The following is a 17,854-nucleotide window of genomic DNA, read 5'->3' on the forward strand; positions in this document are numbered from 1 at the left end:
TTGATGGCTGTGAGATTTTGAAACTAAGAATATGAACTCTGCAAGAAAATAAGTGTTTTTGATCTTACTAAAATATTTATCTGAAGATTTTGAGTCTTGAATCTATTAGCAAAGAACATAAAATAAAAATACTTAAGTCTGATTGTTGGTTGTTTAAAAAAGAAGAAAAAGATTTATTATTGTTTTGATAGAAAACAATCTCTTGAAGACTGGTATTTGGAGTCCTGAATTCTTCTAATTTTTTATCTCAATAGAAATGGAATATAGCAGATGCTGTAAAATTGTTACCGTAATCTCATTGATTGTGATATAATGGCTTTAAGTGGCCTTTTATGTGCCAGATTTCTCCACTTGGATATGTTTCACCACAAGTTGAATTAACTACAGTCCATAATGAAATTGGACATAACACACTGACACATAGGGAAAGATTAGTTAATAATTTTAGAAATAATGTTTATGCAATTTGTTTGGAGGAATATACAGTTATCTAGGGGGTTGGGAATTGCTTTGTGTGCACTTTTCTACCTTCTTATGTAGGTGTAAAATCAACATGTTATTAACTCCCAATGTCATATAAACTGTCATGGAATGTTTTTATTAGTATTTTTAATAAGCAAGAGTTTTTTTTCGCCATACCTGTTGGATTTATACACGTCGCTGGTGGGCCCTTTTTTCTGTTGATACTTGAAGCTCAATAACCTATATTACATATTTGAAATCAGTAGCATAAGCTCACCAGAAGTCTAAAATTCCTAAAGGAGAGTTTGTGGGTAGTTTAAGTAAAGAGTGCCTGGATTTACTAAAGAATATAGTGATAGAAAAGTGAACCTTTTGAAAGACTGGAAATATGAAAAGAAAGCTAGAGAACAGATTAAAGCTGAAGAGGAATTTAGAATTTCAAATTTGCATTCAAGATTGAGTCCAGAGCATGAGAGAAAGGGTGAAATATATAGGGTGTCTCATGAGCCTATGTGAGTTAGATCAATAGAATTTGTGGAAAAGATTTTATATTTTTAGTGAAGACTTTCTGGTTGGTGAAGAAAAAATACATAGAGGAACTTTTTATGTGTGTGGTATGACTGCCTATTATAACCTACCTCATAATTGGGTGAGTTTCTGCTATTTTGCTATGGTATTCCTTAGGGTTTACCATGTGAATGAGATGAGTGATGCTGTTCATTTGAAGAGAGTGCGATGAGGTTTTGGCCAAACTTTGCCAGATGTATTAGGAGCCATGATTCCATCTATTGGAGTGGCTATGAATAATGTGAAAATTAGAAGAGTATCTACACTTGTAGATCAGCTCACTTCTAACACTACTGGCATATTATTGCAGATAAATAATTAACTAATCACTATACGTACAGTGATTAAGCAAAACTGCCTAGCGCTACATATACTTTTCGTGAGGGAAGGAGGGACTTGCAGGTTTTTGAAGGTAAGAGATTGCTGCACCTTCATCCCAGATAACAGTGTGATTATTGGTGCATATGTTGGTAATATTATTAAAAAAAATTGTGAAGTCAAAGCTTTGAAGAGTAGGGCTTATACGCATCAGTGGGTTCTTGGGTTGTGAAACTGGAAAGGGATTTAGTAAGGTTGGTGAGTGGTCTGACAGCCTGTGTGGGGGCATGATAAGGGTTATACTAACACCTGTAATTGGGTTAGTTTGTGTAGTTGTTCTATTTCTATTGTTCAAATTTTTTGAACTAATATTTTCAAAATATGGGTGTTATGAGAAGACCATGTTGTGTAAAAGGAAAAGATATGAGACAGAGGTGGAAGATGTCAGAGATCGAGTATATTATCAACTTAAGTTGGGGGAATATAAACACAAGAGACATAAAGTCATGCAGACTATACTGTAAATAGTTCGGGTTTTTAGTGATGATAGAATCGTCGAAGGGGGAAAATTGTCCGAGCGTTCAGACATTAACCATGAATGTGAATTATTAATCTTAATTGTATTTGTAAAGCGCTGCTGCTACCCGAATGTGTCCTGGAGCTAAGGTGAAGACTGTCGTAGAGGCAGTGATTTGTGTATTATGCAACTTAATTTGTGAAGAGCCAAGTTTTTAAGGCCTTCTTAAAGGCTATCAAGTTGGTCATGCGTCTCAGATATAGTGGGATGTTGTTCCAACTCTCAACTGCATTGGCAATGAAACTACTGCCACCCCAGTTAGCTTTTTTGTCCGGGGCATTATCACTAATTTAGCATCAGATGGCCGGAGTGCCCTTTTAGGTGAGTACCAACAGAAGTGTTGATGTAGAAAGTCAGGCCCTGTTCCCTGCAGAGCCTTGAAGACCAAATACAAGGCCTTGAACTGGGTACACTTCCTGACTGGCAGCCAGTGAAGTTTTTTGATTGTTGCTGTGATTGATGCATACTTAGGAGTTCCTGTGAGGAGTCTGGGGGCTGCGTTCTGCAGAATTTGCAGTTTATTCATTGAACCTTCTTGTAGCTTGAGGTTGATGGAGCGAGATGTTGAATGAAATTTCGTTCAAACTCGCAAAGTTAAACTTCCATAACAAATATAATAGCATTAATAGCATGTGTTGAATTTATTAACCAATCTAGTTTAAAATTGCATACATTACACGCGGGCCTAATGTGCTTTTATGTTGCATTTGCAAGTGTGTAAAAAATAATAAACTAACCTTGTCTATTGTCATTGTCAGTATTAAAAGCGGCTGTTTTAGTTAATTGCATGTGCTATATTCGTGTGCATATGTTTTGTCGTGTCTTTTTTTGTGGCAAAGGCTCGTGGAGAATCTTATGGCCTAAAAGAAGATGGTTAATATATATGCTGCTTTATGTGCTCAGCTAGGTAGCATAAATTAATGAGTTAATATGTGGCAAAGGGGAGGGTAACAGAATGGGTCTCAATTCTTTAATTAATTAATGTTTTGTGTTTGTTTAAATACTAGTTTCCGAGAGGGCATAAGAAATGGCTGGCTGGCAGTGCTGGAAAATTCGAAACTTGACCAGAGTGAAGCAAGCCTTCACTCATGTGCAGAAAAAATAGCTTTTTGCTGAACAATTAAATGTTTAAACCAGAAGCAGTTTTTGGTCGAGTTGGACGTGTTCTTGGAGGAAGGTCCAAGGACAGGAAGCCTGAGAGGCCTGCCAAGATTAGGAAGTAAAGTTTTGTGCTCGGGTGAATGTTTCATTTTCAAGGAAGCAAAAAGGATGGAAAATCTAAGAACAATAAGGGCTTATGATGTGCCCTGGACTTGGTCAGGAGTGAATGACATAATGGTGGACTGACACGGCTCAGCCAATGACAAGTTTGGATTTATGGAGAAGAATGCAAAATTTAGTTACATTAGCTAGTTAGAAAGGTATAAAACCTGGCCCCACGAGCAGGAGGGGGCTCTTGCTTCCCGATTCCTGATTGACGTGCTGTTGGACTTTTGGCGCACGTCAGGATAGCTGATTTTAATTGTTATTTTCCTTTACAGGTGAAGCAAAGATAGACAGGGAAATAGATTTAGGGAATGGAAACTTTGAGCTTTAATTCATGCTAATTGATTTGCCTTTTTAATATCAGTCTAATAAACCATTTCCTTGAATGATGCTTTTCCTTGCTAATAAAATAATGAATCTTGATTAAAAATGCTCTTACATTGAAATAATAATGCTAATAAATTGGATTTTGAACTGACAAGCTGGTCTTGTTTATTCATGGTCTAGTTATCATTATTAGATCCATTAGATCGCCTTAGTGACTTAATTAAAATGATATATGTTATAAAACCATGGTAAGAAATGATAAACTGCAGTTGTATATAATAATGCAAATAGATTATGAATAGTTCTGTTTAATTAGGTCACATGATTCAGTTACTTAAAAATTGTCTCGTTAGTGTATTGGCCTTGGTAGAGATACATGATTAATGGTGAGTATTGTGGAGATAAGAAGCGTTTGTGAGACAGTTTTCATTAGGAGCGCTGGATCAAGGTAAAGACTGTTACAATAGTCCTGTCTGGACATTACTAATGCAGTGACCACAGTTTGTTGTGAGTCTTTAGGAAGTGGAGGGATTCTTTTTTTTACAAGATCTGAGGATGAACGAAGTAGTAGATGCCACATAATTCACCTGGTCCTTGAAACTAAGTGTGTCATCAATCCAGATTCCAGATTAATAGTGTCATGCAATCAACACTTGAATTTGCATGTGCACAGTGATATCATACTTTTGCTTTTGAAACCCATTTTGATGTGACCTGTTAAGTGCATTTTCATGACTTATGTTATCAAGGCCTCAGCTATGCCATGACCAGTGGCGGCTGGTGACATTTGAAAGTGGTGAGGTGTAAAAAAATTGTTGTACTGTACTGTGGCGAGCGAGCGTAGCGATCGATCTCGAACCACCTACGGAGGGTTAGGGGGGGTTCTCCTTTGAGAACATTTTGAAAAAAGAGTGGGCAAATGGTGCATTTTCAAGCAAATTTGAGAAAGCAGGAAGGTTAATAAAGCAATTGTGAATCTGTTCTAACAAAGACAGTGACTGGCAAAACTGTCAGTCTAATCGGATGCATTAGACGCCGGCCTACCGCATGCCCTGTTCATCTGTGCCATTGTGTGCTATTCTTTCACAAGTGATGGTTTATACTAAACTGAGCTGGTATTCCTTGAATTCCACGAAGGTCCCTAGTATTCCGAAGAAAAATTCAACTCATCCATAGAAACAGTACGAGACTGAAATTCTCCTGTGTGGGACAAACACTAAATCAAGATTAGACAACTGAGATAGATGCTAGAGCCAGCCAGTCAAGTGCAAGGGGCTAACTTAAGCCCACTTTAAGTTCATGTCATGTATAGAGATGAGAAGTGTAGACCCTATCCATACAAGTACGTAAATCTAAATGTGTAAACATTCCTTTAGGCAGTGTCCACCTTTTTGTCTGAAAGGTTGCATTTGGTAGCAGCGCTCCCACCGCTTCCTTTGCTAAATATTTTTTGCTGTTACAGAAAAATAAAGGAACAGGGAGCAGGAATGGTAAAACCTTTGACCTCTCACCAGACCCTGTTTCAGACCATCAGCTTAGTCCACATCTCTGTAAAAAAATCCCTGTGACTCTTAAGGGTTCAAGGGACAGGCCCCTTGACAAACGAGCTGGCCATCTTGTCTTCCTATTTTTCCCATCTCATCTGTGTAACTTCGAGATAATTAGTGCTCTAAAACCTCTGAAGCAGGGGCTGCATGCATGCTGCACAAACACATGTTATCAGTCGAGCAGAACACAGAAGGCTCCATCTTTCATTCTTAAAGCCAAGTAGGGCAGAGCGAACAAGAACCTTTTTGTGAGGTTGCCTTTGCACATGTTCAACGAAAGAGCACTTTAATAAATACTTTCATAACACAGCAATATAAAGACGAACTCTCTGACTAGTGAGTAATGCAGTCTAACCTGCAGGCAACGATGTGCTACCAAGGAAAGAAATGAACCACGAGAGTGACTGTACCCTGTGAGTCATTGAATGTAAACGAGTTCACTTTAGCTTCCAAGAAAGATATGAAGCTTGCTGTTTGCACTTTATGAACATATGTGTCTCCCAATACAAGTGTATCATTACTGTGAATATATCACCGATCACAGCATGCTGAGCAGTCAGGGCCGGCAAGACGGGTGGGGGCACGGGGTTGGAGGGAGGTGGGTAGGAGGAGGATGTGGTGGTGGTGGTGACGCGGGGGGAAGCGGGACGGTAATTAAAATAAAATTAAAAACGTACCTCCCCCTGGGTCACACGCATTCGCGTCAGCTCCTGCTGCTCCAGGCCTAGTCAGCCTCCCTCCCCTAAGCCAATCACAATGCTGCAAAGGCAGCATTGTGATTGGTGGGGATGGCCCCCAGCCGGGCCGACCAGTCAGGGCCCACAACAGGGCAAGTCATTCGCCCCCCTGCCCTCAAGTAGGACCGCCCACCCGACCGCCCCCAACCAGGCACTTCTGCTTTCTCACAGTGCAAGAAGCAGAAACATAAAATGGTAGTCTTTTTGCAGGAAGAAACTCTTGGCGAGCGGCATGCACCGCCACGGTGAAATCAGCATAAAATGATAGAAGATTCCCTTGGTGCCGCACTTCGCCTATCTCCCGCTCCGCCCACAGCACAGCGTTGAGGGCACTGTAATTTAACAGCCAGCTTGGCAATGACAGGGCAGCTGACACTCCTGGCGGGGGGCACGGCCCCAGAGATCTATGTGTCCGCTCCACAACAAATAGTGAAGAGAGCACATTACCAATGGATCCCGCAGCAAAGTTTCCACATAGTCTTCCATTCTCGCGATGTTGGTAGATTCAGACAGGCCCGTGATGCGAATGTTGCCCCTCCCGGAGTGCGCCTCTAAATCCTCGTTCCTAACCCTAATCAGTTCCAACACCTTGTCCATCTTGAGCAATTGTTGCTTGTCTGCCATTGCCGTGTCTTCGACCTCCGGTACTCGTGCCTCCAGCTGCATTATCTGTGTATTTTGCGTGTCCACACTTGCCTTCATCTGGTCGAGGCGAGCGGTCAAGTTTGGAGTCTATCTTGCCGAGGCTGGATTTAACTTCCAGTAGGAGTGCCTTCAGGTCATCATCTCATGCTGCAGTGGCATCTGTCTGGGTGGACTGTTATTCTGCTTCTTGTGCGGGCTCTTCCTGTCTGGTTTGGCACCTGTTGTCAAAGGAAAGTTTGGTCTGCTTTGCATCCGCCTTGCCCATATAGCTCGACCCAGGGGAGGAGTTGGGAGAGTAGATGAAAATGACGCCCAATACCTCAGGGCCGGTGTCGCCATGTAGGCTCTCTTGCAAGGCTGAGCACAAGCGCCGAGAGACCACTACATGAATGCTGGTGTCGGGGATTGAGCACCCTCTTCCCAGTGTCTAGCGGTTGTCGCTGGCTGCAGTGACCACTCTCTATGCAAGGTGTGCAACATTAGTTAAAGTTGAACACGTAGCCCAGTGTGTGCCGTGTTGCCAGCGCCCGGAAAATAGTGGCAGCCGACCTCCCAACATGGCCTATAACAGCTTGTCGTTCTGGCAGGGACCACCGGGATCTGACCACGGTTGTCAAACACAGCTAGGATCGTGTTGGTGCGTAGGCTGCAATTAGTGAGCCAGGCTGTCCTTGTTCATATTACTTATTGCTCCCCGAGATATTCATTATCATTCTCGATTCTAGCCCATTGCCCGAATTCTGACACTGCCTTTTCTTTGGACCTTTTTGGCCACATAAGAACCATTGTTTTCTAAAACATTAGTCTACCCCAGGTTCACTTATTGGGGTCCCCTTGTTTCCCTTACTAAACTGTTTTGTGCCCTGACACAGGTGGTCTGTTCTTTTCCGGACTGCAGTGACAGCAGGCACATTGATGTGCGAGTAATCACACTACTCACTTCTCACTAGTGGAGAAGTTACACATGACATCAGGCTAGACGAGCGTTGTAGGGGAAGGGATATCCTTTAAAAAAAAGTCCTTTTCTCTCTGGATTTTGCTTCTCTTTTTGAAACTTAAAAGAAGCAACATTGCCGTGGTGTCATCAGGGCTTTAAGTGGAACTGTTTTCAATATTATATACAAGCCTTAGTTGCTGCTTATTTATCTTATGCAACTAACAGCCATTAACAAAGGCAATAGTCCTGACTTGTTGTAGGTATGATGTTACTACTTGTATCATATATCTGGATGCAGTGACAGAAACAGCAAAATAAAAGTTGGGCGGCACACTATGATAAGCACAGATTTTTAGCTTATGGGTTTTAAGCCACACCCTTAATCACATTGGCCACGCCCCTTTGAGAGACCCCCCTTCCCGTTGTATCATCCCACTTAAAGCCCTGGTAGGCCGTATGCCCCATCTTCCTTGTGGGAGCTCCTGGTAGACAAGAGTACGGAGACGTTGGTCCATCGCCATGATATATGCAGAACAAGGTGCAGAGGCCGGAGTAAGACGTCAAAAGACTGGGCATAAATAACTGCAGCACCCGTGACAGTTTTAGCAGTGAATGAGGCTGGGGCTTCAATGGCCCTGGATGCCATGATACAACAAGAGGTTGCAGAGGTACAGATTAGCAACTGGAGCAAGTGAAGTGGAGGCAGTGCAAGACCACAACAACCGGCCTAGACACACTGAAACCAGTGAGACACCGACCACTTCAATCACAAGAAGCACAAAGGGGTCAGATATTCATGACCATTCCAGGAGGGGGATATCAGGTGCCTGAAGTTTGGTGGTAAATACACTGAAGCATATAACTTTAGCAAAGTTGGTGCAATCACGCCTGACATCCCTCTGAGGGTCCTGGAATGGTATAACGCCCCTGTCTCTGTGTTCCTGTGGGCGCCAGCTCCCAGATGCAACTGCACACCCAGCCAACATGGCCAAAGATAAAGAACCCAAGCAACCAAAACAAGGCAAAATGAAACGGTATACAAAGGTGATGGGCACACAGGCTTGCCTGAAAGAGGAGACAACTACTATGCTAGACGATGCAGCACGTCTGCAGGCCCTACAAGCATCAAGAGAAACCCTGGAAGGGAGAATAGGAGAGGTCCGATCTGAAGTTACCCTACTCTGTCAAGATCTACGTAATGTTTCTAAAAGAGTAACCCAGGAAGAAAATAGAATATCAGAATTAGAAGACGTGACGCACACCCTCCGCAATGAAGTCACAAAACTTTGAACTACCCTGAAAGACATGGCTTAGAGGGTAGATGAAGCTGAAAATTGCGCAAGAAGGAACAATCTGCATTTCGTTGGCCTTCTGGAGGGAAATGAAGGCTCCAACATGGAGACATTCCTGGAAAAATGATTGAGAGACTCCCGCCCCAGAGCACAGTTCCCCTCACGCCTTGTTATTGAACGGGCCCACAGGACACTGAGCATCAAACCGCCAGTTGGATCCCAGCCATTGCCAGTTTCCTGAATTACCAAGAGCAGGACTTGATACTTCAAGAGGTGAGGCAAATGGGAGTGATCCTGCATGCATAATCTAAAAAGATGGTGTTTCCTGATTACTCCTAAAAAATATAAAAACAAAAGCGGACCTTTGACTCAGTCAAAATGAAATTATGGGCATTGAACAAACAATATATGTGGCTATTCTCAGAAAAGCTTAAAGTCAGATTTGAGGGTAAGGCCATCTTCTTCCAGACGCCAGAGGAGGCATGGACCTGGATAGAGGAATGCCCACCCCTGGGACTGGACAGAGCAGAACTGAAGAGGCAGCACAGAGCCATGCAGGAGGGTGCCAGACCTAATGGGAAGGGGATGTTGTGATACCATTGCGAGTAAACAACAGATAAGGACTCCCCCTTCCCACAAGGCGACATGTCTCAAAGTCTGCTCCCTCATCAGACACAGAGTGAGAAATGACCCGGCTGTGGAAAAAGAAAGCACAGTACAAGCTGCGGAGGGACACCACACCTGACTTATCCGTTAATGAACACTCCATGGACTCTGAAAAGAACAACCCTTGCTGGTAACAATAGCCAATCTGGAAGTGGAATCGACAACCCAAATATCCCAAGACCTGTCATAGACACACCACAATACGAGGAGGGATGACAGAATGACTGAACGAGCCACGTGCCCCCAAAGCACGACGTGGAGTCGTACTTTGGGGGCAAAATAAGCCCCCAAAGCACCTTTTGCTTCACTTGGATGAGTGCTCTTTTTCTACCTGTTTTTGTTCTCATACCCCATAGGTTTAAGACTAGTCTGTAACTACGTTGGGAAGTATTTTGTGTTACAGGGTGGGAATCTGACCTACCTGCAACACAGTTGCCATGTTGATGAGAAGGGGTAAGTGGGCGGGAGTGGAGGGAGCGGTTGGGTTACGTTTCTGGGCGGGGCGAATTGTTCATACATGTGGAGAGGAATAGAGGTCCATGTAGATACAGAGGTAGGGGGTCACCATGCAGAGTGGCCAGACACCATCACACGACCTAGATGAGCAGGGCTATCACACAAGATGACAGGAGAGGATCTATACTGTTGTGAAATGTACACAGACTAGGAAACAATTTTAAAAGAGGACTGGTGGCCACAGCATTAACGGAGCCTATGAGTGCATCATGCCATGACCTGTCCTGATGTTGACCAACTAGGTACAGGGCAAGATGCAAGTTATTTTTTAGATCAACACAGTTTGCACCAAAATAAGTGGCACTACTTGGAAATGGGTTGCTAGCACACTGGCAATTAGCACATTTTTAGTTTTCACATGAGCAATTAGTGCCTGCATACAACACTTGAAGTCACCAACATCTATGTTGGAGTTGCATCTATGTTTAGTTCATTGTTTTTGCTTCTGTCTTGGAACTTCAAAAGTGTGATTGTTCTATTGGTGGCAGCGTTTTACTCCCATCTTTGACATTCACAAATACCTACAAGGCAACTTCACGTAAACCAAAGGTTATATCAACTTTACAACTCCCAACAACTAGTTGTCTTCCTCCATCAAGTTTAGCCATGGCAGAGAATAAACAAAAGACAACAATCTCCGATGAGTTGGAGGTCATGGTGGAAAGTATTGTAAGGAATAGGACAGGCTGTTCATTCACTCCTATCTCGTGGTCAGTGGCGGCCCGTGCAGGTAAGCTGATTGGGGCGAGGATGAGGGGGCGTGAAAGTGACAAACGAAGGGATAGGGAATAAATTAAACCACTTACCTTGCGCACATCGCATCGCGATGTAGCGAGTGCAAGGTAAGTGGTTTAGTTTATTTATTAGTTTCACATTCCATATCCCATAGTTTGTCACTTTCACCCCCCCTCAGCCCCGCCCTGCCACCGCCACGCCAAGCTTACCTGCACAGGCAGTCACTGCTTGTGGTACCTCTCATTTGTCCTTTTTCTACCTATGAGTATTGTAGTAAAGGCGATATTTTCTGTAAGAGTTGAATGGGAATTGATGTTAGCTCTATGTTGGTCTCTGAGAGTACGGACACCTTAAGAGCTTTAAGGGTCGTAAGACTTGAAGGGAGACAGCTTTTTATTGCTCCTAGGGCTTAATTCTGTTTTTCCTGGTGTAGCTTGACTTCTTGGTTTAAATATCCCCATTAGCACATGCACTAAAAAGCACATGCACGAACAGCTAGTGAGATAATTGCCCTTATGAGGTTTTTATAGATCGGCCAATGTGAACATGCAATATTTTATGTGTTGTTCAGTGAGTCCTACCTTTGCATAAACAACACACAGCTCTACATGAAGGAGTGAAGTACTGGAAGAAAAAACACCCTGGGGTTCAACAGATGCCCACTGTATCTGTTCCCGTGTGTGACCATTCATTTGAGAATATTTGTGAATAAACTGCACAATAGTCATACAGCTTTCTAGGCAATGGTCAGCGGTAGAACCTCGATTTTTATCTTGCTAATAAATGTTCCTGATAGCAAGGGTAGAAAATGTTGTGTATTTATTCATTTTTAGAAAGGCGATTTATGGGAATTTGTGTTTTCGGCCTAGTTCTAGTTGCAACTTCCGCAGTTTGGGGCCTAGTAAAGTTGCAGGTATTGCAAGTTTGGTTGCCTCTCCAAATATTTGGGGTACCAGCTGCCACTGGATCTGAGTCACAATAATTCATAAAGATTCATTCTCCCGAATAGGCGGTAGATCTAGGTAAGGAATATGTGACTTACCAGTATGCATCTGTTCTTGACATGTAGGGCTGCTGACATTCATATCCTGTGCATAGATCGCCGCCTAGTGTTGGGTCCGGATGATTGTCTTGGAAGAGTCTTCGAAGTATCACGAAATAGGTGACTCCTCCCCTGGACTACAGTGCGCATGGACATCCTCTCCATCCTCAGATTGTTTTTCGCCATTGTGGAAGAGATGGAGATAGTAAAGTAAGAGATGGCCATGCCAGAGAGAATGCTGCAGCTGCTACAGGCACCGGGGAGGAGGGCGGGCGATATGAATGTCAGCAGCCCTACATGCCAAGAACAGATGCATACTGGTAAGTAGCATATTCCGTTTGAGGCATGTGGGCTGCTGAATTAATATCTTGTGCATAGACTGTATAGCAGTATCTCCTCTAGCGGTGGCTACCTGTGCCAGCTGCAGCAGTTTGAAAAAGAGTTCTGAGGACAGCCTGGCCTACAGCAGCTTGCTGTTTTGTTTGCACATCTACACAGTAGTGTTTTGTGAAAGTGTGTATGGTGGACCATGCGGCTGCCTTACAGTTATTTTCAAGAGGAATATTACCTAGGAAAGCCAAGGATGCCCCCATTTTCCTAGTGTAGTGTGCTCTTGGGGGGACGGTTAAAGTGCGTTTTGCCTTTTGATTGCATATCTGAATGCATTTTACTATCCATCTGGCTATTCCTGATTTTGAAATTGGATTCCCCTTGTGTTGTGGAGCAAAGGCAACAAACAGTTGCTTTGTTTTCCTGAAGGATTTAGTTCTGTCCACATAGTAAAGTAGAGCTCTCTTTACGTCTAGTGTGTGCAGGGCTCTCTCCGCTACTGACTGTGGATTTTGAAAGAACACTGGCAGTTCTATTGATTGGTTGATATGGAAATTGGATACAACCTTAGGCATGAATCTAGGGTTTGTTCTAAGAACCACCTTGTTGGCATGTACCTGCATGAAAGGTTCTTGAATCGTAAGCGCTTGTAATTCACTCACTCTCTGAGTGAGGTGATGGCCACCAAGAATGCAACTTTTCACGTTAGGAATTGCAGTTCGCATGAATGTAAGGGTTTGAAAGGAGGGCCCATGAGTCTGGTAAGCACTATATTGAGATTCCAGACTGGGGAAGGGGGGTGCCTAGGAGGAATCACCCTTTTTAAACCCTCCATGAAGGCTTTGATTGCTGGTATTCTAAACAGTGAAAGGGGTTGCCTGTTTTGAAGGTATGCTGCTATGGCAGCGAGGTGTAGCCGTATTGAAGAGTATACTAAGTTACATCTTTGTTGGTGCAGCAGGTAACATATAATGTTTTGTATGGAAGCATCTAAGGGGTTGATTTGGTTATTGGTGCAGTAAATAACAAATCTTTTCCATTTAGCTGCATAGCACGCTCGTGTGGTTGGTTTCCTTGCCTCCCTAATGATATTCATGCAATCTGGGGGCAAGTTAAGGTATCCAAACTCTAAGACCGCAGGAGCCAGATCGCTAGGTTCATTTGATTGGGATCTAGGTGTCTGATTTCTCCATGGTTCTGAGTTAGAAGATGAGGCGCAAGGTGCAGTCTTTGATGGGGAACTACTGAGAGTTCCAGAAACGTTGTGTACCATGGTTGTCTCACCCATGTGGGAGGAACTAGGATTAGTGTGAGGGAGTGTTGCCGCAGTTTGCGTGCCACCAGCGGGATCAGTGGTGCTGGGGGAAAAGCTTACGCAAATCTGCCTGACCAGTTCAGCCATATCGCATTGCCCTGTGACAATGGATGTGGGAACCTGGAGGCAAAGTATTGGCATTTCGAGTTTTCTTTTGTGGCGAACAGGTCTATTTCTGGGTGACCCCACTCCTGGAAGAATGGCCCGAAGGACCTGGGGGTGAATCTCCCATTCGTGTAATTGCTGGCTGTGCCTGCTGAGCAGGTCAGCAACTTGATTGTCCTTCCCTGGAAGGTGTTCTGCTAGGAGAAAAATGTTTTTTGGAATCGCCCACTTCCAGATGCTTTGTGCCAGATGGGACAGCTGTGGAGAGTGCGTTCCTCCCTGTTTCTGGATATAGTACATTGCGGTCCTGTTGTCCGTCCGGATCAACACCGTCTTGCTGTACAAGTATGTCTGAAATGCTTTTAGGGCTAGGAATATCGCTAGCAACTCTAGCTGGTTGATATGCAGCCTTTTCTGTTTGTTTGTCCAGAGCCCCTGTACTGTATATTGAAGGAGATGGGCTCCCCAGCCTGTTAGTGATGAGTCCGCTGTTAGTACTAGTTGTGGAACCGGCTCTTGGAACAGTCGCCCCTTGGAAAGGTTTTGTGGGTTCCACCACTGCAGAGAGTTGTGAGTGAGACTGTCTACCAACACTAGGTCTTCTAGTTGTCCTTGAGCCTGGTTCCATTGCCGTGCTAGGCATTCCTGCAATGGGCGCATCTGGAGTCTGGCATGGGGGACAATGAATATGCAGGAGGCCATCATGCCTATGAGTTGCATGAAGACTTGAGCTGGCAAAGAGTGATTTGGCAGGAATTTGCGAATGAGTGTCTGCATACTGGCTATCCTTGCTGAGTTTGGATACGCCTTTGCCACTGAGGTGTTTATGGCGGCTCCCAGGTACTGCTGTATGTGGGACGGTTGCAGATGTGATTTTGTGTAGTTGATTGAGAATCCTAAGCTGTGCAGCAGCTGGATTGTCTGAGACGTGTGTGCTGCACATTGTTGGTACGATTTTGCTTGTATTAGCCAATCGTCCAGGTAAGGGTACACATGGAAGTGCTGCCTCCTTAGATGTGCTGCCACTGTCGCTAAGAATTTTGTAAACACTCTTGGAGCCGTGGTAACCCCGAAGGGCAAAACCTTGAATTGGTAGTGTTGCCCTTCTATTGGGAACCTGAGGTATTTTCTGTGGGCTGGATGGATGGGTATGTGGAAATACGCATCTTTGAGGTCCAGTGTTGCTAGGAAATCCCCCGGTTGTAGCAACGGGAGCACTTGTAATGTTATCATATGAAAGTGCTCTGACAGTATGTATTGATTTAGGGGTCTGAGGTCCAATATTGGTCTGAGAGAGCCGTCCTTCTTGGGAATAAGGAAATATAGGGAGTATACTCCTGTCCCTTGCTGTTGGAAAGGGACTTGCTCAATGGCCCCCTTTTGTAGCATGCAGTTCACCTCTTGTTGTAACAGGGTGATGTGTTCTCTGGACATTGCACGTTCTGGGTGGTATGTTTGGTGGTGTAGAAGTCAGTTCTAGGCAGTAGCCATACTGGATAATTTCTCTCACCCACCTGTCTGTGGTAATTGCGTTCCAGACAGGTAGGAACTGTTGGAGTGTGCCTCCGACCAGTGTTAAGTGGTCTGGAGGTAGTGTGATAGAGTCACTGTTTTGAGGCAGTGGAGGCTCTGGTGTTATTGCCTCCACGTCCCCTTCCCTTGGTACTGTTACCTCTGTAGCCTCCTCTGGTTGTGTTTTTGGTAAAGGAACTTTGTGTGTTACCTTTATATGAGGCTGTTGTTTGTGAGGCATGTCCTCCTGTATTCGCCCTGTACGAGCAGCGACGAAAGGAGCCCCTATGTTGCTGAAATTGCAATGCCCCCATTGATTTAGCCGGCTCTGTGTCCTTTTTCATTTTATCTAAAATGGTGTAGACAGCAGGGCCAAATAGAAAATCCTGATTAACAGGTTGATTAAGGATGGTGAACTGCAATTCATTTTTAAAGCCTGAAATACGCAGCCATGCATGTCTGCGAAGTAGAACGCTAGTGTTGATTGACCTAGCTGCAGTGTCTGCTGCGTCAAGTGCGCATTTGATGGAGGCGTTTGTTATGAATTTCCCTTCCTGTATGAGATCTTGGGCTTGTGCTTTGAAAGGCTCAGGTAGGTGTTGCATTAGGGTCTCTAGCTGGTCGTAATGCGCTCTGTCGTAACGAGCCAGTAGGGCCTGTGTATTAGCGATCCTCCACGAGTTGGAGGCTTGTGCTGCTACTCTTTTCCCTGATGCCTCTAGTATTTTTGACTCTGTCTGGGGGAGGTGCCTCCCCAGTGGTTTGGGAATTGGCTCTTTTACGTGCGTTGGCCACTACCTGGGAATCAAGTGGCAACTGTCCTTTGATGTAAGTAGGATCTGTAGGTGCTGCCCTATACTTTTTTTTTATTCTGGGGTTGATTATCCGTGCCCTGGCTGTATCCTTAAATATGTCAGGTGCATGTTTCAGGACTCCCTTTAACATGCAAAGTGTTTTGACACTTTTTTCTGATGTAGGGAAGGTGTCAAACAAGAAGTCTTCCTCAACAGGGTCGTTATGCATATCCACGTTGTGGAACTGTGTAGCCCTGTCTATGAGTTGATTAAAAACTAGGGTGTCATCCGTAGTTGACGGCTTAGTAGGATAAGAGGATACATCAGGGATGGGATGGGTGTTGTAAGGGTCAGTTGGCTCTTCCCATGGTTCCTCTTGTGGGTCAGGGTCCTGTGGGAAGTCATATTGGGGCTGTGGCTCATCCCCTGTGTTACCTTCGTCGTCCCCGTGATGAGAAGGAGAATAAGGAGTGTATGGATTAAAAGGAGTAGTAGGCATGATAGGTTGAAAAGGAATGAAGGGTCTAGAAGGAGAAGTCCCAAAGTCCTTTTTCTTCAGTGGAATAGGGGACTGAGGTTCAAAGTCCAAAGGCCTCTTTTTCCTATGCAGGATGGTAACTTTACCAGTCTCTGGGTTGATATCAATTTTTGCATGGTCGTCAGAGGGATCTGGGTGGAAGAGTTCTTCCTCAACAGTCCTGGGTGGAGTCTTAGACTTTGGTTTGTCGACGACTTTTGGTTTAGCAGCCGATTTCTTCGGCTCGGGGCCTTTTTTCGGGTCAACCGTGACTTTCGGGTCGATGCGTTTTTTGTGTTCCGTAGGCTTCTTCGGAGGAGTGTCCTCTCCCGAGTCGACGTTCCTGTTTGGATCGACCAGAGTGGGCTTTTTTGGACGAGTGTCCTTTCCCGAGTCGATAGTCTTTTTCGGATCGACTGGTGTCTTCGGAGCCGGTGTTTTCGGGCCGATTGGTCGTTCTGGCTTCGACGCGGGCTTAGGTACGGCGCCTTTTGCCGGGTCGACGGATTTTGGTGCCGAAGGCTTGTTTGTGTCGGCAACCTTCTTCGGTTCGGCGTCCTTTGGTTGTGTGGCCTTGTTCGGTTCGACAACCACTTTTGGCTCCACAAGTTTTGGCTGCATGGCCTTCTTGGGGTCGACAGTCTTTTTCGGCCCGACGCTCTTCGGCTGTGCGGCCGGTTTCGGATTGACACCCTTCGGGTCGACGACCTTTGGCTCTGGAACCTTCTTTGGGACGATGTGACTGGGCCCTGGGGTTTCAGAAGGTTTCGGTTTCGGAGCCGAGCCGGATGGCGGGAAAAGCAAAACTTTTTGATGATCTTGGCTAAGGCCCTTTGGCGATGCCTTGACCGGAGCTGTTGTTAACGGGGTAGATGGTGTCGGGCCAGGGTACTCACGATTTGCCCCGGTGGGATGTCGTCATCGGAGTCCGAGTAGTCCTCTACGGTGACGATCTCTAGGTCCGAGTCTGGTGCTTCTTGTAGATCTTGGTCATCATCGAAGATGTTGTCCGGGTCTGGTGCCTGTCGCTGCATTTCTTGCCTGGCGGCACGTCGGTTCCAAATAGTTTTCTTGGATCGAAACTGTGCGCAGGCCGGACAGCTTTCCTCCTTATGGTCTGGGGAAAGGCACTTGTTGCATACTGAGTGTTTATCAGTATGTGGGAACTTGGAGTGGCATTGTGGGCACCTTTTAAACAGGCTTCTTTCCATCAACGGTCGGCTCACGTGGCGTCGAAAAGGCCCAACAGCGCGCGTCGACGACCGCTTGGAGATGGAAGGCTGGATCGAGTAGAGAGGTACCGAGCGAGAACAATACCGTCGAATTGAAGGCCTTTTGGCCTTTAGAAAAGTTTTGGTTTTGATTCCAAAGTTGGAGTATAGGAGTTTGCATCCGAACCCAATGGCGGAAAAAAACAATCTGAGGATGGAGAGGATGCCCATGCGCACTGTAGTCCAGGGAAGGAGTCACCTATCTCGTGATACTTCGAAGACTCTTCCAAGACAACAAGTGCAATCATCCGGACCCAACACTAGGCGGCGATCTATGCACAAGATATGCATTCAGCAGCCCACATGCCTCGAACATAACTCTTCCATTATTACTTTAGATTAAATTGTATGTCCTTTTGCATCTGATGAATTGTCA

At 44.9% G+C, this 17,854-nt stretch overlaps 1 protein-coding gene across 2 annotated transcripts in view; it reads right to left on the reverse strand.

The window, feature by feature from the left end:
• Positions 1-17,854, reverse strand: part of CPT1B (carnitine palmitoyltransferase 1B) — a 243,969-nt gene that overhangs the window by 139,450 nt on the left and 86,665 nt on the right. The gene's annotated exons all lie outside the window — the stretch shown is intronic.

The sequence above is a fragment of the Lissotriton vulgaris genome, chromosome 1_1 (assembly GCF_964263255.1).
Source record: "Lissotriton vulgaris chromosome 1_1, aLisVul1.2, whole genome shotgun sequence".
NCBI lineage: Eukaryota > Metazoa > Chordata > Amphibia > Caudata > Salamandridae > Lissotriton > Lissotriton vulgaris.